General features: G+C 40.3%; 1 protein-coding gene across 1 annotated transcript in view; it reads left to right on the top strand.

Annotated features, from left to right (window-relative positions):
• IQCH (IQ motif containing H) overlaps positions 1–21949 on the top strand; it is a 187500-nt gene that overhangs the window by 37433 nt on the left and 128118 nt on the right.

Genomic DNA, 21949 nt, shown 5'->3' with positions numbered 1-21949 from the left:
GTCACCATTTGTTTTAAGTTTTTATCCAGTCCTTGTCATCTGGAATCAGAGATTGACTGTCAGTTCACCAGGCAGGGGTGCAGCTGAAGCAGACAGAGCTGCGTCTGTACAGAACAGCATTCCTTGACAAAACTCGGTGCCTGATTGGGATGCTATGGGCTGCTGGTTTACAGCTGTCTCCGGACAAGAATGGAGGCCCACCCCTGAATTCCAATAAGATGAGCCTGCATATTCCGCCTGCTGTAAGCTGGCCCTCTGCCCACAAGTAAAATGTATTGTGGTTCAAGCCAGCAATTATCTCTCTTACTTCCTTCTGTGCTGCTTCTGTTCCTTTTTTCCAAAAACAGATGTGGGTATTCACTCAGGTTCTGCATCTATTCTTCCTCACACCTGCTGGGGCAGAGTTTGGACAGAGGTAGAGTTGGCGGGAGCCAGCAGGCAACAATCAGACATAATTTCTTTGAGCGCACTTTCAAAAGGGAACGTTGATTTTTCAGGAAATGTGGAGTCAGCATCTTGGTCCCCCTCCCTTTTCCCAGGAGCAAGTGGTAAATTAAATTAGTTGAACAAAAAGAGATAGCTTTCAAGACGTTCAGAAATGCCACATCCCACTTACGACACACGGTCGTTATCCAAGGACGGCGACGGTGTGATCAGCATTCTCAGTTCTGTCGTTAAAGAGAGCTTTCTCCTCAGGTCGCTTAGAAAGAGTTTTCAAGAAAACAGTGACTTTTCATGTTTGTCTTGACTCACAGCCTACGAAATGTGTTGCACCAACACGGTAGTGGTGATGGTGAGAAATAGTGTATTGGCTTTGGGTGTCGTTGCCACTGAGAATTTTAGTTCTGCTTGGGTTGTAGTGCTGGGTGGGACAGCTGAAGGAAGTGATGTGACAAATGTCACTGGCTCGTGTCTGGCTCTCTCACAAACGTCTATTACTCTGGGAGTGGGGACAGGCAATTAGAGGCCATGCCATCATCAGCTAACGTTCATGAAACATCTATCTGTAGTGAGTTCTCTAACTTTTTTTTTTTTAATTGAAGTATAGTCAGTTACAGTGTGTCAGTTTCTGGTGTGCAGCACAATGTCCTAGTCATGTGTGTGTGTATTCATATATATATACACCATATATATACATATATTCATTTTCATATTCTTTGTCATTAAAGGTTATTACAAGATATTGAATATAGTTCCCTGTGCTACACAGAAGAAATTTGTCTTTTATCTATTTTTATATATATATAGTAGTTAACATTTGCAGTTCTCAAACTCTCAGATTTATCCCTTCCTACCCTCTTTCCCCAATAACCGTAAGACTGTGAGTCTGTTTCTTTTGTAGATAAGTTCATTACTGTCCTCTTTCTTCTTTTTTTAGATTCCACATATGAGTGATGTCATATGGTATTTTTCTTTCTGGCTTACTTCACTTAGAATGACAATCTCCAGGTCCATCCACGTTGCTGCAAATGGCATTATTTTATTCTTTTTTATCACTGAGTAGTATTCCATTGTATAAATATACCACAACTTCTTTATCCAGTCATCTGTCGATGGACATTTGGGTTGCTTCCATGTCTTGGCTATTGTATGTAGTGCTGCTATGAACATTGGGGTGCATGTATCTTTTAGAATTAGAGTTCTCCTTGAGAAGGCTGTATTCCTCGAGTTTCTGTGCTGAGACCCTGCATGCATTCCCAAACCAACCCCACATGGAAATTTTTAGCTCTGATAGTGATTCCTGGTCAGACTGCCCAATGTGTGTTCTTACTAGAAAGGGACCCTCCCAGAAACAGCCTCCATTCCCTCATGTGTAAAATGTCAGAAAGAATATCTTGTAGGATTGTATTGAGATTTAAATGAGATAATTCAAAGCACTCAGCAAAGGTCCTGGTACAAATATTAGTTCTGCTCTGAAAATATTAGTTATGATTATTGGCAATGTTCACATATTATATTATGCCGTATTTCTCCCCCTTACCCCCGGTGGCTTGTCAATTCACTTTTTTCTTTCTTTTTTTTGGCGGGGTGGGGGGAGGTTAACTAGGTTTATTTATTTATTTAAAAAATTTTTTTAGTGGAGGTACTGGGGATTGAACCCAGGACCTTGTGTGTGCTAAGCATGTGCTCCACCACTGAGCTATACCCTCCCCCCACTGTATTATGCCATGTTTTATACCATCACTTAAAGCTTACATTCTTGTAGAGGTTGAGAGGTAGAACCAAGATATTATTGAGGTCCCTGGCAGGGATTCTGTTTAATATTTCACATGACAATGCCTTCTTTCCCATGTTGATATGAGGACAGGGACGCTGTTGTCTGGTCCGTTTGTCTGTTTTTCACATCCTCCACCGCCTCAAGCAGTGGTTTTGCTGGCCCCCAGGAGCCTGGTTGCCCAGGGCATCCTCCCACCGGGCCACCTGACGGAGTTTACCTAGTGAAACTCCCTTGCTCCTGGATTCTTGTAATAGCCTTGCCACTAGCAAGCTGTTTCCCGGAGCAAGTTACTCCAGCTTGCTCATCCTCATCTTCCTGGTTTGTAAAATGGGGAGGCTGGCTGGAAGGCCGTCTGGGGTGGTAGGAAGGGTTTGGGGTTGAGTGGATCAGAGTTTGGGCCCTATCTGCCATATGCCACTTGTGAAACCCTAGGTAAGCGAAGTAACATCTCGAGTCCTCTTTTTCCTCTTTTGTAAAGTCAGGATCCTGGTGTCCATCAGGCAAAGATGTTATGGGGTTTACAGATAGTATATTATAATTGCTGGCACATAATAGGTGCCTAATAAGGTTCCTTCCTCTCTTTCTAAAAAAAAAAAAAAAATCAATCAATAGTAAAAATATCAGACTTCCTTTTCCCTTTTCCACACCTGTGTGTCCAGAAAATGATCTGATTTGGCTCCTTTCACGCTCGGGTATCAACGAGAAATAAGGTTTAATGCTCAGGTTTTCAAATTGTTACAGAGAACTCCGAAGAGTTTCAGGGAGCCTGCAGGCATTGAATTCACGTTTTATTTTCATGGTAAGTTATATAAACTATTTTGAAGTGTAGTAAAGAACAAAATACATACATACATAAGTTAGATGCCAAATTTTAATGCGTTCAGTAGCACCAGCGGGTTACCTTGTGCTGGGCGGTTCACTCCCTGAGCACATGGGCTCACACGGGGGCGTGCGTGTGTGTGTACGTTTGAACTTCTCGTAAGGGTGTTTTTCTTTTAGGTAGGGTGTGCCTTTGTACTACTCGTATTTTGAAATGCAGACCCGCTCATATACGCTCCTATAATAACGATAGAAGATAAATAAGTGAAGATTAAATGAGCCAATCCATGTCAAGTGCCTAAAGCAGCCCCTAGCCCTGGGTAAGCATTCCATGAACATTAACTGGTCTCCGTATTACACACAACACCTGTGTGCTCCCAGCCATTAAAAGCCAGGCGAGTTGTCTGGCGCACACATTTGGCACAGCCTAACAGTCACCTGCACGATTACAATACCGCATGTTGCATTGTGGTGACATAGCATTATGAATTGTTTCACAGCTCATTTTAAGTTTGGGCTAGTTCTCACCTGACTGGAAATGAGCTTTACAATCTCCATCTGGCACTGCAGGGTTGCAGTGTTGCTTTGTTTACATCTACAGATAAAAGGTCAGCGATAGAGCATCATCATAAAATTTGGACTCAACACGCAAAACGAAATTAGATTGTTTTGAAGGTGAGTGAATATCTGAAAAAGACAAGTGCTGAGGTATCGGAAAATAAATTTTAAATCGGACATGATGAACACCTTAAAATGTCACATGGCACATCTGAAACGTACTTTTGGTCATTCAACTCTTCCTTAATAATAGCACCATGAAGAGCACTTAGCACTTAGCACGGTGCTAAATGCTTTGTGTGCATTGTTGTACTTAACCTTTACATGTATAAAATAGGCTGTTTTTGTAACCGTCTCACACATGAGGAAACTGAGACCAAGATTAAGGTATTTGCCCAAAGTTATGAAGTCAGGAACTCAGGATTCAAAGTATTCACTCATCTACTTGTGAAATCTCCCCAGATCAAGAACTTACCAACTAAAGCCTTAATTGCTAAAGAATATGAACAGTTGTTAGATTTTATTCGTGATTCTACTTTGAAACAAAAAACCCCCTACTCGTCTTTAAACTTCTGAATCATTTTAACTGAAGAAAATCCTGAGATTATAAGTGCCATTACAAATTGTTAGCAATTTGAAATTACTTATCTGTTTAGGTCAGGAATTCATCTTGTGCAGGGAAAATACAAAACAGAAATAAGGTGCAGGCTGTAACGGGTGTAAATTGTAATTATTATCTCTAACTCTTGATTTCATAATTTGCCTTTATCAAAACATCCTCATTGTCGCCAACATTGACTTATTTATAAATACATACAAATATACACGTATTCTTATATTGTTTATATGTAAATCAATGTATAACGCTATAGTAAAATTTGCATAAAACCGGCATTTATTTACATAACAGCGTTCTATTTAAGGTTGCATTTGAAAAACAGATTCTACTGCTGAAAATAAATCTGCAAATCTTTGGCATAGAGTATTACCTCTCCCATGGGTTTTTGCTTTTTAACAAGAGTAAATCCTCTATTTAATTAAACCAAAGGAGTTAGACTCTATTAGGGAATTTCAAGCATGAGCGGACAGGGAGAAGAAGGGCTTGGGGGAGGCAGGAAGAGAGCCTTTCCACTGCCCTGGACTCAGCCCAGGTCAGCAGCCACCTGCCAACTAGCAAGCCCTGCTCCCTGATGTGACCCAGTGTCTTTGCACTTTGTGACTTGGGCTTTGGGCTTGAGTTTTGACCCCATACTAAGAGGTTGTCTTTCTAACCTCATACTTCCACTTTGAAAAGCCAAAAATTAGGTAGATGGAGGAGCCTGAGTCAGCTCTATGACAGAGTTAAGACACAAGGGGTCCATGAATAGAACTGTCTCTCATATAGTTGGTTTCCAATGTATATTAATTTATGCATTTATAAAAACATTATTCTAAGAAAGGATCCGTAGCCGGTACCAGATTGCCAAAGGGATTCATGACTCCTCCTGAAAGTTAGGTCTCTGTGATGGATCTTCCTTCCCTTCACACAGACCCCTAGCGTGGGCCAAGTATGCGTCAAAACAGAGAAGCATGCTCAGAACTCTGCATTCTTTATGAACAAACTGCTGCTTTCAGTTGACAGTGCAGGAAACCCACCAAAACGCAGATATATCTAGCCTGCCACTCCAGGCTTTCCTGAGTTGCATCTTCATGAGTGAAAATGTAAAACTTCATGTTTTAATCTAAGCACTGTTGCTTTTTTTTACTGCAAGGAGGAGAGTGGAAACAGCTACAAAAGTGGCAATGCCTGCAATATTACAGTAAGTGCTCTATTTAAAGTGAAGCAAAGGAGAAATGCCACAGCAAGTGCACAAGAGCATCAGCCACGAGAGAAAGGGGCCTAATAGAACTGTTTGTTTTTTTTTTTATCATGGCCCAGGTCAATTATCTGCCGAGAGGTGCTTGAGATGAATAAATGCCATTGCCGTGTTCTCCACTACTCTAACCCACTGCACCTTAAACTGTACTTGAATTCAAGTATACATTCCTAACCTCTTAAAACGTCTTTGGTGGAACAGAAGTAAGTACCCACAAACTAGGGTGGTTCATCCTATACTTTCTTTAAAAGCTTCTGAATCAGAATGTGTGATGTAAGCCCAGGCAGATATTTATTTAGAGGAGATCCCTCTCATTAGACTGTTAAGTTAGGATAAAATGACACCCAAATGCTCGATCTATATAGTCTTTTAATTTCCATCTACATCTTCGATGACAATGTGGATGCATCTGTTTATGGCTGGGAACTAAGAGGTCTGAAAGCAGCCACGCACACTCTTAGTGGAAAGAGCCTCAGACGAAGAGTCGGCGCACTGATGCTCACCCTGCCTTTGCCGCTGCTAGGAGCCGAGCTACCACAGGTGCGTCTCAGGCCTCAGAGGCCAAGTGATGCACTCATCTGTACGCTGAGAAGCCACGTTGGCCTGTTCAGAGCCATCATCAGGGCCCCAGCCCTGATGGTGTGACTCCCAGATTAATACTTCTGGTGCCTTGTGGGACCACCTGGTCTCCCAGGAGAGACAAAGCAGTGATGGGTGTAACTGATGGATGGAGGTGAGCCTTGAGATAGGCCTCAGAGGAACTGATGGGCACGGCTGAAAGCAGATGTGGCACGTACTTTAAGCACTAGAAACAATACAAGCAAAAAGCACAGTCAAAGTCCTGGAGGATGGCTGAGAGCTTGGCAAATCATCCTGAATTTTTATAAAGGAAGAAACCAGGAGATGTGGTTGGATGTGTAGGGCCAACTGATGGATGCCCTTGAATGGACCACTGAAATCTAACTGTGTGATCTCAGTCTCGATCATTAAAAGAAGGGCTTAAGGCAGACAGTTTCTGAAATTAGATCACTTCCCCTGATGCTCCAGCTGAAGGGCGGCTTCTAGAATTCTCCCGAACAATCTCCCTCCCTTGATGTCCTCATTGGTTATTAAACTTCATTTCCGCTCCCTCTGGGTCATAAAGATTTCTTGAACAGCGTTATCTGCTGAACTTGTTAGAAGTTCATGAAACTGCCTAATTAGAGTTCTGCGGGCAGCAGCGCACCCTTTGCATGCAACAGTCTGTCCCTTTGACATAAACGGCCCCTCAAAACTGGCCCACGTAGCTGGATGGCTGAGATTTCCACGTAACCGTCCTTACTTTCTGTCCCAATGTTGAATACCCCACTGCGACCGAGGATTCGCCCTGGAACCCCATCCCTAATCCCTGCCATGCCCTACCTCTCCCTCCAGGGTTGGTCAAAAGCAGGTCTTGTTTGGGGCAGGAGTTGTGGAGACGAAGGAGAAGGACAGACAATAGGAGTGGTCGACTCCTGGCCAACACCTGCTGCCCTTGTCTTCCCCTCCCTGCCCTCACACCGCCCACTCCCTCGGCCGCCAGGTACCAGCCTCAGCCCCGGGCAGCACGAGCCCCGCCCCCTGTCCTCATCCTCTCACCTCTCCCTGCGGTCCCACCTGCTCAGGCAAAGAGGTGCCCTGGAAACTGTCTTCTTAATCTGAGCGCTTCCTGAAATATGGGTGTGTTTCTAAACTTACTGTTTATACTAAATGGGGGGGGGGGTGTTCATTTGATAGGCTTTTTTCTTCCTGACTTTTCTCCTCTTAGGCAAGAAGTAAAAACCCTAAGAAAATGTCCAAGGTGTTCTTATTTAGAATCGCAAAAGTAAGTCCTCTGGGGCCAGGCAGGTAACAACTGACCGAAATGACTGGCTGTTGGGGCTAAGGGCTGGGTCTGCGTTACTGGGATGCTGAACCGAGGAGAAAGGTCCTCCTTACGAGAAACACTGCCTCAGCTCTAACCTTTTGGCTGGGTTTTCAAAAGAAGCTGGAAACTTAACATTCATATTTTTGCTAAAATCTGATTTTTAAATATTTGCTCAGATAATTTAAAAACACCCTGTGTAGTTCAAAGAAAGCCATCTCCAGGCTGTACGTGTCTTGCAGGTCAGTAGTTTGCAGCTCAGAACCCCCTGCAGCGCTGTTACTTTGGTGCAGCCTCGGGAATGACCCTTGGCTTTACAGGATGAGAGTTGATTTTATCAGAGGTGATCAACGTCTTGGGGTGCAGCGGAACCCACAAGAGGCTGATGTATAAACTGGAGCACCACTTTATTCTACGCAGAGACCTATCATGGCCAAGCAGACCTGAATGTTCAAGTCAGCCTGATCTGATGAGCATATTGTATCCTTATGACAAAGCTACACAGAAAGCCCAGTCAGAAGCCTGCTTAGTGAGCAGGGAAACTGACTAAGGGTAATTAGTTGGACGATCTTCATGGTGAGCAGCACCACACATTTACAGTCTGATGCATCCATCTGTGAAGCTAGCCCTGCCAAAGGGAGGTGAATACACCCCTGTGCAACGAGTGCTTTATGCGCACTGAGGAATTCTGATTCTCTGATTCAACTTTTTATGACAAATAGCCACTGTCTACTTGGACTTGACTGTGTGAATTACGCTGTGCTGTGCCAAGCTTCTTACCCCAGTGAAGTGAGTGATGTTTCCCCATCTTACTGAGGGAAAAAAACTGTGGTTTAGAGAAATTAAGTTACTGGCTCCAGTCATATAATTAGTTGGTGGTAGAGGCCAGATTCAGATCCAGGCCTACATGATATTGGAGCTTATGGTTCTTAACCAATGTCTTCCTCTTTACCAATTTCCTACTGTTAAAAAAAAAAAAAAACACTCACCTTCAGCTGACATCCTGTTTCTTTGATGACACTAAATAGACTTCCTCCTTGGGGTGGGGCCTGGGTCTTTTCACTCAACCTCTACATGGAGATGGCCACATTGATCATATAGTTATTTTTCTGGTTTAACACTCAGAATTGGGGACAGGGGTGGGGGAACATATCTCCTTGTCACTACTCCACATATCTGACCCAAGTAATTGCACTGCCCAGAGGAGGAAAGAAACCCTGGCTAGAAGGAACAGGATGCGCACAGAGGAGAAAGAGAAAGAGAAAGGCGGGGAGAAGGAACCAGTCCATTCTTGGGGGGCTTCTCCATGAGAGCCCCCTGCTTCTCTTATCTCCCCGTGTTTCCCAAGTCGCCAGAGCCACCTGAGCAAAAGAATTCTCCTTTCCCCATGCCATGCTGTTGAGAGGCCAAGATATATCCAAAGATTCGGTCCAGTTGTACTAATAATCTTATATGAGTTTGCCTGGGGAATCCAACAGCTTGTTTAGGGTGTTTCTAAGAAAACTCTTCTCTGAGTTTCAAAACACCCTTTTCCATTTTTAACTTAAAGGGGCCAATCCTTATGGAAGGTTATCGGGAGATGTAAAGTGAAAACAGGCATTCACCCCAGAGAGGTAGCTGACTACAAAGGAAATGCCGTCCCAACATCCTCTTCCCCGCCATTTACAAATGTACTCGCTGTCTAATCTGGATTCATCTACTATAACCACAGTTTAACTGGCCCAGAGTCACACAGCTACAGGCCAAAGGGTCATAATTCAAACTCAGCCAGTCTGACTTCCAAACTGGTGTTCTTAATCCTTATTCCTAAGCCCAGGGAGCTTTGAGGGTGGTGCTTCGGACCTGCATCTGAGGGGTAGATCTGGACCCAGCCAAAAATTGCTTCCTTGATGACCAAGAAATTTGCAGACAAATTTGTCTGGGAATAGAAGTAAAAGATTAGACTGCTTAGTGAGAAGCTACATTAACTCAAAGATTAGGACAAGAAGAGGAGCTGGTCCTTTTTTTTTTTTTTCTTAAGCTGTACTGAGATATCATTAACCTCTAATATTATGTAAATTTAAGGGATACAACGTGATGATTAGATACATGCACATATTGTGAAACAATTATGGCAATAAGGTTATTTAACACTTCTGTCACCTCCCATCATTTGTGGGTGGTGAGAACATTTAAGATCTACTCTCTAGAGCTGGTACTTCTAACATGGAGATGTCCCCCAACTAGACTGTAAACCCCTTTGAGGGCAGGGACCGTATTTCCAACATCGAGCATAGTGCCCGATTCTGGTCAGAATCCAATAAAAATTTGCTTTTGATTTGTGTGTATGCGGTTAATGACTTTGAATAACAGCTTGTTAAGGAATTGTATAACCTGAGTTAGGCTGTGTCAAGTTCAGTAATGAAATAGCATTTACCTCATCCGACTACATTTGTAGATCTTGCCTCTTTGGGGCCATAAAAATGTCTTCCCAGACCTCTTCAGGTAGAATTAATTTTCTCACTCCTAGATCACGGTTGCATGTTTTTAAAATCTTTACAGGCTGTGCCTTGAATTTATTGAATGATGTCAAAGAACAGTTGAATAAATAAAAAGATCTATCATATTCCTGAAGAGGAAAAATGATTATAATAATAAAAATACCAGTTCTTTCCAAATTAATCTTTGTATCTAATGTAATTCCAATCAAAGTTCTTATGGATTTTCTTTGGTTTGCATGGAATATTAATTCTTTTCAACTTGCCAGTGTTCATCACCTTAAAAAATAAATGGGCAAAGGCTTCATTTTTTTCCCCAAAGATTAATGAAGGTGAACTTTTCATACTTCTTATTAAAACATGTGATATAGTTACAATAATTATAATAGCATCCTATGGGCATAAAAATTAACAGATCAGTGGAGTAAAAGAGGTGAGCCTAGATATTGACTTTAGTATAAAAAATAACTTAAAGTGTAATACAGGTGACACTGTAAGTCAGGAAGGAAGGGAGGACCTGTTAGATGGATAGTGCTGAATCATTTGGCTAAATATTTGGGGAAAAAAGCAGTAATTTAATCCTAATCTTACCTTCTATGCAAAAGAAAACTCCAGATGGATTAAATTAACGTAAAATGTTAAAAAAAAAAAAAAAAGAAAAGAAAAAAACAAAATCATAAAAGAGAACCATCTATCAAGTTAGTTTTTAAAAAAACACCATTACAAGAAAATCCTCATTACAAGAAAAGTTCATATTTACATTGGGCTCCAGTCCTGGATTTGTCACTAACTTCTCTGTGATTTGGGGGCAAATCACTTAGAGTCCTTGGAACTTAGTTTGCTCATTTGTAAACTTAGGGCATTGGATCAAGTCATCTCTAAGAGGTCGTCCAGTTCTGACAATCCGTATTTCTGATTCTGAGCAAAATCTCTTTCCTTCGGCTCCCTTCCTTTGCCACTTGTGCCCATCAACATAGTACACGTAAGACAGGTAGGCAGACCAGGTGAAGCTGTTTTCCGACCGTGGGAGTAGAATTCACAGCCAGTACTAATACTTTCATTTTCCATTAATGCATTTAACAAAGCGTTTATTGACAATTTATCATGCACCGGACTCTGTCCCCGTGACTTTTATGTGTATCACTTTTAACACTCGGAGAACATCAGGGAGATTATTACTCCCATTTTACAGATAAGAAAGTCAGGAGTGTAAAGACCCAGTCATATAATGAACATGTGGCTAAGGCAGAATTTAGACCTCTATTTTCTTTAGACAGTCTGATTCAGAGTCTAGGAAACTATTCCAAGAGTAACTGTGCAAACAGGCTAAACTCTTACGCACACACACACACACACACACCACAGTATCAAGATGATCTAATATTCTTTAAAAAAAAATCAGCCTCTTTACTGAATGAAGAATGTTGTGGTTTCTAATGGACTTAATTTGTATTTGGGAGTTAATTCCTTCGTAGACTTAAACAAGAATACCTGATCTAGAAGCAGTCCTAGCCTGCTTTCAGCTTTGCTCTGGCATCCCCTCTGCAGACTTCACTGATACAGCACAGAAATTATGGCAAAGCCCAGTGGAGTCATTGAAGCGAAAGTCTCAACACTGCTTGGGAAAGGATGCCAAATTAAATAAAAAGAGCCCAGCAGTTCTGCCGCTGCGTGCCAACCCGACTGCTGGTATGAGGTAAATGAGGACCAAACCTCACTTCACTTGTGACCCTAGCCGGTATTTAAACAAGAACGCCTAGAGACCGGCACGCTGTTCTGTAATAAGGGAATAAACAGCAATTGCAAAAATAATTATAGTAAATGATAAGCCTATTCACAGAGACTTTCTTAGCTCTCAGCTGAAAGGACTACCATTTAAACTCTTTGCCTCTTATGCAGTCCCGAGTAAAGGATGACGGAGGCGTCTAAGCATGAATTTGTAATACATCGCCCTAAGTTTACGGAGAAAAATTATACAGAAGGCAGAGGTACTCCAGGTGCTTTCCCTTCCGTGTCTTGTGACCGTGTTTGAGTGGCTGTGTAGCATTCTGTTCCCCAATACACAAAAATCACAAGTGTTAAGCAACCAGTGTTTTTTTTTAATTGTATGAGATGTAACAGATAACAGGTATGAAATGCCAGGTACTTTATCTTCTTTTTTTTTTTTGGTGGAGGGAGGTAATTAGGTTTATTTATTTTTAGAGGAGGTACTGGGGATTGAACCCAGGACCTTCTGTATGCTAAGCATGCGTTCTGCCACTCGAGCTACACCCTTTCCCTGAAACACGGGTACCTTATTATTCTCTCTTACTTTTCCTGATTTTTAAAATCTAGAGTGATTATTTTTCCAGATGTAAAAAAGTGTCTATTGGAACACTACAAGTAAAACGATTAAATAGAGACAAAATAGAAGCAAGAACTATTTAGATTTTTATTTGTCCGTCTGAATCTATCAGAAAGTCCTGAGTCCACTGGGTTTCAAGTTCCTTTCAAGAAAAGTTTCATGTAAGACCAAGTTATTCACTTATCTTTCAACTTTGCAGAATGGTCTAATATTAACAAATTATAGCTACTGTTGTTAGCTATGTATTAATCCATCGATCTATTTTTTTTCCAAAATGGATTCCAAAGAATACTGGTTCCTTGGAATGCTAATAGGGATTCCATGAGAGTTTTGTGGTCCCATAAAATTGGGAAACATGAGGTTATAGAGAGACAGACTGCTTTCATACCATCAGGCCACCTGGAGTCACTAACACACTGATGTACATTATGACTCTTCAGGAGAAGAGTGGCCAGTGCCATCAGCAATGCTTCCCAGACTTCTTCAGAACCCTTCTCTGCAGAATAGAGCCGTACTCAGAGGAACAAACTTGGGGATATTTGCTTAAGGATTTTAAATATTTTTAATAGAAAAAATTTTAGACAATATTACCCAATTTCCTTCCTTAGTCGCATTTTACTGGAATTTAATATTTTCTTGGGGGCTTTGGGGCATCATAACAAACTCCACGTTTTTTAAGTGATCCTGTTCAAGGCCTGTGAGGTGTGTCGATGCCCACACCTCAGACTTCCGTGTGTCCCAAGTAATAGCTCTCCTGGCATCTCCTCCACGGTCAGCTCTCCCCACTTCATTCTTTGAGTCTGTTCACAATCCCAGGGTCACTTCTGCTATTAACTACCCTTTTACCGTCCTAAGACCCCTTCCAGTGCTGAGAACGGTGACCCTCCCTCCCTCGCTTCCTCCTTTCTTTCTCTTTTGTTCTCTGTTTCTCTCTCTCTCTCTCTCTCTTTTTTTCTTTCTCTTATTTCTGATACTAGTAATTTACGCTTTCTCTTTTTCTTGATCATTCTCACTGGGGCTTATCAATTTTATTAATCTTTTCTAAGAATCACTTTGGGTTTTGTTAATTTTCTCTGTTACTTGTTTCCTATCTCTTTGATTTCTCCTCTTGTCTTTTTTTATTCTCTTCCTTTTATTTATTTTGAGTTTATTTTACTCTTTTTTAGAGCTTTGCAAAGCAGAATCTTAGATCATTGCTTTTAGACCTTTCTTACTTTCTAAAATATGCACTTAGACTGGTAAGTTTCCAGGAAGATTTTAGCTGCATCTCACAAATTTTGATATGTTGCATTTTCATCATCATTCAAAATTTTTCTAGTGATTTTTTTTTCTTTGACTCGTGAGCTATTTAGAAGTGTGTTGTTTAATTTCAAAATATTTTGGGATTTTTTTAAAAGTTTTCCCATTCTTACTGAATTCTAATTTAATTTCACTGGGGGCAAAGAACATACTCTATAAGATGTACATCTTTTGAACTTGACTGCTACTTATTTTTTGGCCTAGGATGTAATTTATTTTGGTGTTTCATGTACACTTGAAAAGAATACATTTATCTCACAATTGTTGGTTGTAGACTATACATATCAGGTCAAGGGGGCTGTTGGTGACATTCAGATCTATATTCGTACTGATTTTTAAAATCGATTTGTTCTACAAATTACTGAGGGAGAATTTTAAAATCTTCAATTCTCATCAAAGATTTGTCTCCTTTTTGTCTTTTATTGAAGTATAGTCAGTTGACAATGTTGTGTCAATTTCTGGTGCACAGCACAATGCTTCAGTCATACGTGAATATACATATATTTGTTTTCATATTCTTTTTCACCATGAGCCACTACAAGATATTGTCTCTTTCTTTAGTTTTCATCAATTTTGTTTCATGTGTTAATGTTATGAGAGGGGTACATGTTTATGATTTTATGTGTTCTTGACTAATTGAGATTTTTATCCCTCTTTCTCTCCGATAATACTCCTTGTCTTAAGTCCACTTTGTCTGATATTAACATAGTCACCCCTTTATTTTGCTCACTGTTTACATGGCATATCAATCTCTTTGTTGTTGTGACTTCAATCTGTGTCTTTAAACCCAAAACCTACCTCATTATATAGCATATAGTTTTATCTCGTTTTTAAAATCCAGTCTGATTATCTCAGCTTTTAAATTACCGTTTAGTACATTCCCATTGAATGTAATTATTGACACGATTTGATGTCGATCAACCACTTTTCTGCATGTTTTCTGTGTTTTCCATCTCTTGTTTGTTTGTTTGTTTGTTTCCTGCCTGACTTAGGGTTATGTGGGTTTTTTTTAATCTTTAATATTCTGTTTTATTGGCTTTTAAACTATACTTCTTTGTATTATTTTCAGTGGTTGCTCTAGGGATTACAACGTGCATCCTTAATTGACTAGAGTTTCCTGGAAGTGAATATTGTACCAGTTCATATACAACTTTGTGAGGAACTTGCAACTACAGAATTCCATTTACCTCCCAGTTCTCTGTGTTTCTGCTGTCATGTAATTTATATGTAGTTAAACTACACAATATAATTTTTTTGCCTTACACAGTCAGTTGTTTTTGAGAGAAATGAAGAAAAATATATAGTCTTTTAGATTTACTATAGAGTTCCTGAGTTTCCGTCTTGTGTCATTTTCTGTCGCCCTAAAGAACCTCCTTTAAGTGCTTCTTGTAACACATACCCTGCTTAGTGACACATTGTCTTCTTTTATCAAAAATAAAGTCTTTATATTGCCTTAAATAGAATTTGGGGCTGCCAAGTTTTTTTTTTTTTTTTCTTTTCTTTTCTTATTAGTGCTTTAAAGTTCCATTGTTTCTGATGAGAAGTCAGCAATCATTTGGATCATTGATTTTCCGGATGGGTCTTCCCCCCTCCCCGGCCCCAGCCCAGCTGTTCTCAAGTTTTTCTCTTTGCCCTCCAGGCGTTTGATCATGATGTGTCCATGTGTGGTTTTCTTGGTCTTTATCCTGCTTGGGATTCACTGAGCTTCTAGGAGCTTTACGCTTTCCAGAAAGTTGGGAAACATTTTGGCCATTATTTCTTTAATATTTTTCTCCACATTCTCTCCTCTCCTTCTGGGACTTCATCACATATGAAGTATTCAACATGATATTGTTCCACAGACCACTGAGGATCTATTCTTTTTTTGAGTATTTTTTCTTGCTGTTCTTTAGATTAGATGACAACGATCGATCTCTCTTCAAGTTCACTGCCCTTTCTTTTCCTCACCCCAATCTGCTGTCAGGTCTATCCAACCAACTTTTCATTTCAGACTTTTTACTTTTTAGTTCTAAAATGTCCATTTGGTTCTTTTCTTTTTTTATATAGTTTTCATTTTTCAACCAAGATTTTCCATTTGTTAGTTCATTGTGATAATATTTTTCTTTGAAATGTGTATAGTAACAGCTTTAAAGTCCTTATCTGCTAATTCTACCTTCTGGATTATCTTGACATCTTTCTTTTTTAAAAAAAAATACTTTATTAAGTTATGATTGACATACAAATATGTACCTACTTTGTACGTATAACTTGATGAGTGTGGTAAAACCATCACCACCATCTATGCCATAAACCTCCAGGGACTGCTTCTATTGATGACTATTTCTCTCATGTTAATAATCTTTTCCTGTTTCTTAGCATATGTAGTAACGTTTTATTATTAAGGACATTATGAATGATGTACAGAGTCTGAATTGTGTTACCTTGCTCTCAAATGTGTAGATTCTTGTTCAAGCAGGCAATTAATTTGGCGAGTTTCAACTTCCAAACTCTGTCCTTGGGGGGTAGCAGCTGAAATCTCTGCTCAGTTTTTTCAAATTGTTAACTTTGCATTTTTGCTGGGCTTATTAGAATGTCTTCCATATACGTGTAACTCGAAGGTGAGCCAAAGATTTGCATGCCATTGATTTGCAAGTTTTGGATCCTGCCTTGCAACTTCCTCCTTTCTGGGGTTCCCCTTCATTCTCAGCCTTTATGAAAGCCCTAAACTGCATCCTTACTCCTCTAGCCAGTAAGACTGTGCCTTTCTTTTTTAATTGAAGCTACTTTGCATTTAACAGACCGAGAAGTCACAGAGCAGAGCAGAAGTCACACACACACAGAAGTCTCAACTGTAATGCTTCCATTCTTTCAAGATCAACTCCCCTCTAGCTTCTTCTTGTTTTCAATTTATCTCAGTGCATTCAAATATTTGTTTTTTTAAATAAATTTTATCCAGAGTTTATAATTGTTATTTTCAAGAAGGTCAGTCTGTTCTAAGCTACACTACCATTACCATAATGGTAACTAGGACTTTTTTCAGCCTTGCCATTGTATTATTTTTAGCAACAAGGAAAATATTTACTATTAGTATGGTTATGTTAATTGCTCCTTTCCAATAAATTTAAGTGGTTGGCGTGCATGAGGTCCTGGGTTCAACCCCCGGTACCTCTGTCAAGGCGGGGGGAAAAAGAAGAAATTAAAAAAAACAAACAAAACAAAAAAAAGTAACAAGAATTAGTACCCAGAGCTGAGAGAGCAAGAGATAGAGAATATTCTAGAAGGAATATTATAAGCAATGCAAAAAAGTAGGAGGTTGGAGGCTCAAGTCTTACTGGTTGTAGCTATACATGTAATTTATAACTTCAAAGTTTATACTGTGCACATACTGCTATATACAAAAATATGGGTAAATTTCGCACCAATTTTAAAAGAAAAAAGCCAGATACAAAAGAATACATACTGTAAGAATCCATTTTTGTAAAGTTCAAAAACAGAAAAATAATGGTAATGGAATTCAGAATAGTGTTACCCTTGGGTGACAGTAGTGACTGGGAGGGAATGTGAGAGGGCGTCTGGGGGCCTTATAATCTGTTTCTTGTTCTGGAGGCTCATTACCCACAGTGTCCACTTTGTGAAAATACATCAATTGATGACTTTATGATCTGTGTCTTAAAAAGTATATATTATTCTTCAATAAAATGCTTATATGAAACAAAAATAAAACCCAGTTTCTGGTATGAAAAAAAGTTTACGGTGTGTCTCTCCATATATTAACTCATTAATTCCTTACAATGGCCGCACGGAAGATTAGTGATGCTGAATTTTACGTGAAACTGAATTATTTAAACTTGAAATACCATGATGTAAAATAATAATAATAAATTCTTGCTTTATACCCAGAGTTTGAAATAATTTAAATCTCCCCCAATTTTTTTTTTTAAATCATTTTCTTTCAAAGTCAGGTTCAATCTGAGTGAATTGAAGATACATGTAAGCTGGTTTCCACAGGGAGGCACCACTTGAGTAAATTAAAATACCCTGTGTTATTGAGGATATGAGTTTAGCAGGTGTAACAAATAATAGTCGATTAAACAGGACAGTAGTGTTTCCTCGTGTCACAGTTGGAGCGGAGCAGTCTGCGGCTGACATGGCAGCTCTGCAATGTCAGGCACCCGCGTACTCTCCATGTTACTGCTCCGTCCTCCTGTGCTCTAAGACGGCTGCTAGGCTCTCCACACCTTCTCTGCATTCCAGTAGAACCACTGCGATTCCTATACTGCTGGCCAGAACCTCCCCACAAAGACACTGAAGCTACAAGGGGGCCTGGGAAATGCCGCTTCTGGCTGAGCAGCACACCGAAGATCCCCCAGCAGTCTCTGCCTTCCCTGCCATTCTTTGTCTGGCTGTCATGAATTATGTAGGTTCACAGTTATGAAATGCCCCCAGGAACAGATCCTTTAAAAAAAAAAAAAGATAAGAATATCCCCATTTTACAGAAGATAAAACTGAGACTCAGAGACGGTAAATGACTTAACTCCTGCACATTGATAATTACATGACAGAGCTAGGACTCAAATCCAGTGTTCCAAGCCCAAGATTCTTGCTTTTACGCTACAGCAGCCTCTCCAAGGAGGTTTTCTTCTAGCTTCAAGAACGCTGGTAATCCCTAGGCTGAGAGAAAGTGAGGCTCCTACTGTATCTAAGTTAAATGGCACTTGGAAAGGAAAGAAGTGAGATAGGGCTTTACTGTGAGGACATCAGGGTGTAGCTGATGATCTGAGCTCTGTTTGGCTCAAAAGGTTCAAGAACTCAGGAAGCAAGAAAAAAGTGGGCTATAAAGCAGTGATGTGCATTTTAGTTGTGCTTCTGAATTAAAAGTCAGATTAGATGTGTGCTCCAGCCATTTCCCCTTCCAATTTTCAGTTTCCCCATCCATCAGATGAGGAGGAGGGCTAGGGCAGGGTTTGCTGCATGTGGCTATGCAGGTTGTACGCAATTGCTTAAATTCACCAAGCAGGAGATTCTGGAGCACAGTAAAGGGTGCAGCGTGGCTCCAAGCCTAACCCCTCCCCAGCCCTCAGAAATACTACTGGCAAATTCTCAGAATGTTGGGATTCTCAGAAATACTACAAAATCTGGACAGAAGACAACCAAACAGGCATTCCTATCTTTTTCCTCTTCCTACAAAGAGACCTGAAAGAAACAAGTGAAATTGGCAAGTAAATAACGTGTCTGATTCTTCCTGAGAGAAGTGAAGTCTTCAGGATTCCACCAAAGTGTCCCAAAGTCCTGGCGGTGGGGGTGGGGAGGGACGGCCTCATCCTCAGTTGGGCAGACCAAGCCCTGATGTATCTCAGGAAAGGGAGGAGAGGCTACATGTTTTAACAAAGACTGCATATGTCCTAAAACGGAGGCTTCCCTCATCTACGCCCTCAGGTAACAGAAAGGTGAAGAAAACCCTGAACACCCAGTTCTCAAGTGTAGCTGGGAGAGAAAACACCCTGGTACCACAGTGGGGGATGGGGTACAGCATCAGAGCAAGTGGGAGCGGCCCAAGTACGTACAAGAGAGAAAGAAACGATACGGTCCCTACTGATCTATTGCATACGCGTCAGTATTTCACCCACAGCTAATAAAAGAAAGGGAGGCGAGGAGGGAGGGAGAATCACGGGCTGCAAAAGACAAAGCTTAACCCAGGAAAGAACATAACTCAAGGCACAGAAGGAATTTTCTCACAATTTCTTCACATTCTAGCACAGCTTGATAGGAACATAAATTAAGTAAAACTAGAGCTCAACCATGAGATGATACAAGAGCAGAGTGAGATAAAAAGGGAGGTTGCAGGCAGAAGGAAATCAATTGAATACCAAAATATTTTATGGAACTAATAAATAAAACTATAAATAGAAAGAACAGAACAGACACTGCTGAATATTGAAATACTGACACGGAGAAAAGACTGTAAGCACAGAAAATGCAGAGGGAGAAAGAGGAAATTAATTAGAAGCAAATAGATACGCGTGCAAGTTTGTTACAGGCTAATTTCGCTAACAAGGAAATCCAAAAATATAATGCCTTAAATAGAGTAGTTCCTTTTCACTCACAAAACAGTCCACAGGTGAGAAGTCCCAGGCTGGCAGGACCTCCTCCAGGAAGTCCTCCAAGATATGGTTCCTTCTGTCTTGATGCCCTATCACCTCCTCATTCCTGTGGTTACAGGACATTCTCATTTCAATGGTTGAAGCTGGCTCCTCCCCACACCCATGTTTCTGTCCACAGGAAGGCTAACAACAGCCCAGGGCAAGGGCAGGCACTCTAAGGAGATGCCCCCGGGGTCACACACCACTTCTGCCACATCTTACTGGCCACTTGTCTACATTTAGCCACAGGGGACACTGGGAAATGTGGTCCTTAACTGGATAGCCATGTGCTCAACTAAAATTCAGTGTTCTAATCTAAAAGAACCAGGAGAGAATGAATAGTCAGGAACCACAATATGGAAGATAAAGATGAGCCAACGTTTAAGGACACTTGATGTCACCCACAGAGAGAACTCAGCAAACAATCGAGAACATGGATTCAGTGCCGTAACGCAAGAACGCGTTCTGGAAGTGAAGAAAGAACTGAATCTGCAGGTGGAAAGAAAACACTGAATCCCAAGAAATTTTGATTTAGAATACTTAACATAAGGGTATTTCCTAGGTAAACACCTGAACTTGAAAGTCAAAGAATCCTTCAGACATCCAGGCAGAAAGAAAACTCACCTGCAAGGGGTTAAAAAGAATCAGGCTGGCATCTGATTTCATTATATTCATTATAGAAGACAATGGTGCAATGTCTACAGAGTTTTGAGAAAAGAAAGGATGACCCCAGATGTAATTCAAGTATCAAGGCTCAGGGAAGTATTTTACACTCGTTGGAAAGACTTGCTTGATAACCGAAGCCAGGCAATATAAAAACCCATCAAAATAAAGAACTCAAGCACAGAGAAGCCGTGACAGAAGGACTGCTGATGAGCACTGGATCCATTTACATGTAGAACTAATACTAAACAATCATAGCAGTGATGGTTTCAAAACAGAACGTGGCTATTATAAATCTGGACGGTGTGAACATAATAATATAACAAACAGAAATCAGGAGGTGAGGGAGAGAAGATGGAAGTAGCAAGAAAGTTCTAATGTTCTCATCTTTTGAAGATGTAATATGTCATCCAAAATAAAAATGTGGTGGAAAAAAAATCCAAGTGTTTTTTATAGTCACCTTTATTTAACAATGGTGCAGGGGTCCACAAACTGCTGCCTGAGGGCTGACCACCTGTTTTTGTAAATAAAGTTTCGTTGGAACATAGCTTCACTCATTAATTTCCATATTGTTTATGTTACTTTTCAGCTATAAAAAGAGACCTGAACAGCCTAAAATATTTACTGTTCGGCCCTTTTAGAAAAAATTTGCCAACCCATGCAGAGGAATCTTTTTTAACTCACAGGAATCTTGTGGTAAAGAAATATTATTTGAGACTCAATAATTTGTTGGGTTTCACTCGGCCTTTTTCCTTCCTATTAAATTCATGTCAAATTGAGTTTAATAATGTAATATAAATCCTATTTTTATAAAACAATGTATCAATCATTCCAAAGATGTTAGGGGTAATGGATCGCCTAATGATATTCGGTATGGTTTCTTAAACTTTCATCTTTGTGTTTTTCTGCATTATTTGGAATCTATAATGAACATATATCATTTCTACCAGAATAATAAAATAGAACGGTTGTTCTGTTTGAAAACACAGAAGCAAATATACCAAGATATTAACAATGATTAATTCTGGCTGTCAGCAGTACAATTGCTGTTTCCTTCTTTAAGCTTTTCTATATTTTTTAAATATTGAAAAACTTTTAAGCTATTATAGAAGATTTAGGCATAGAGTGATAGAGTTGTGAATTATAGTTTTGGAAACAGTAATGAGAAGTACCAGACAGGAGGGACATTTTTCTGTTTTTAATGATTCTTTTACTAGTGGTATACAAACTGCAAAGCATGGTTCAGCATAAAATATAAAGCATGACATAAAACAGAAGCCAGAAGCAGATGATACTCGACTTCTGTTAGGCAGTCAGCACATTCACAAAGCTGGTTCTTTAATTTGCATGAATTGGAACCTACCTTTCCAGTCTCATCCCCCACCTTACCCTCCTGCTATACACAAACACACCCCAGCCACAAAGAACCCTGCACCTTCAGTGAAATCTTCATGCATTTGTATCCTATTTTGCTTTGTCCCCACCATTCTTCCTACCTACAATTGCATCCTCTTCTCCACGTGATGTAATTCATTGCTTCTTTTAAGACGCAATTTAAATATCACTTACTGCAGTACGTCTCTACCGTAGCTGCACATTAGAATCACCCGGGGAGCTTTATAAAAATACCGAGGCCCAGGCTCCATCCAGCACAGCGATTCTGGTTTAATTGCCCAGGGTTGGGGCCCAGGCAGCAGTATTTTTAAAAAGCTCC

This window comes from Camelus ferus, chromosome 6, assembly GCF_009834535.1.
Source record: "Camelus ferus isolate YT-003-E chromosome 6, BCGSAC_Cfer_1.0, whole genome shotgun sequence".
Lineage (NCBI taxonomy): Eukaryota > Metazoa > Chordata > Mammalia > Artiodactyla > Camelidae > Camelus > Camelus ferus.
Note: the sequence above shows the minus strand (reverse complement) of the source record. Positions and strands in the feature narration are given on the sequence as shown.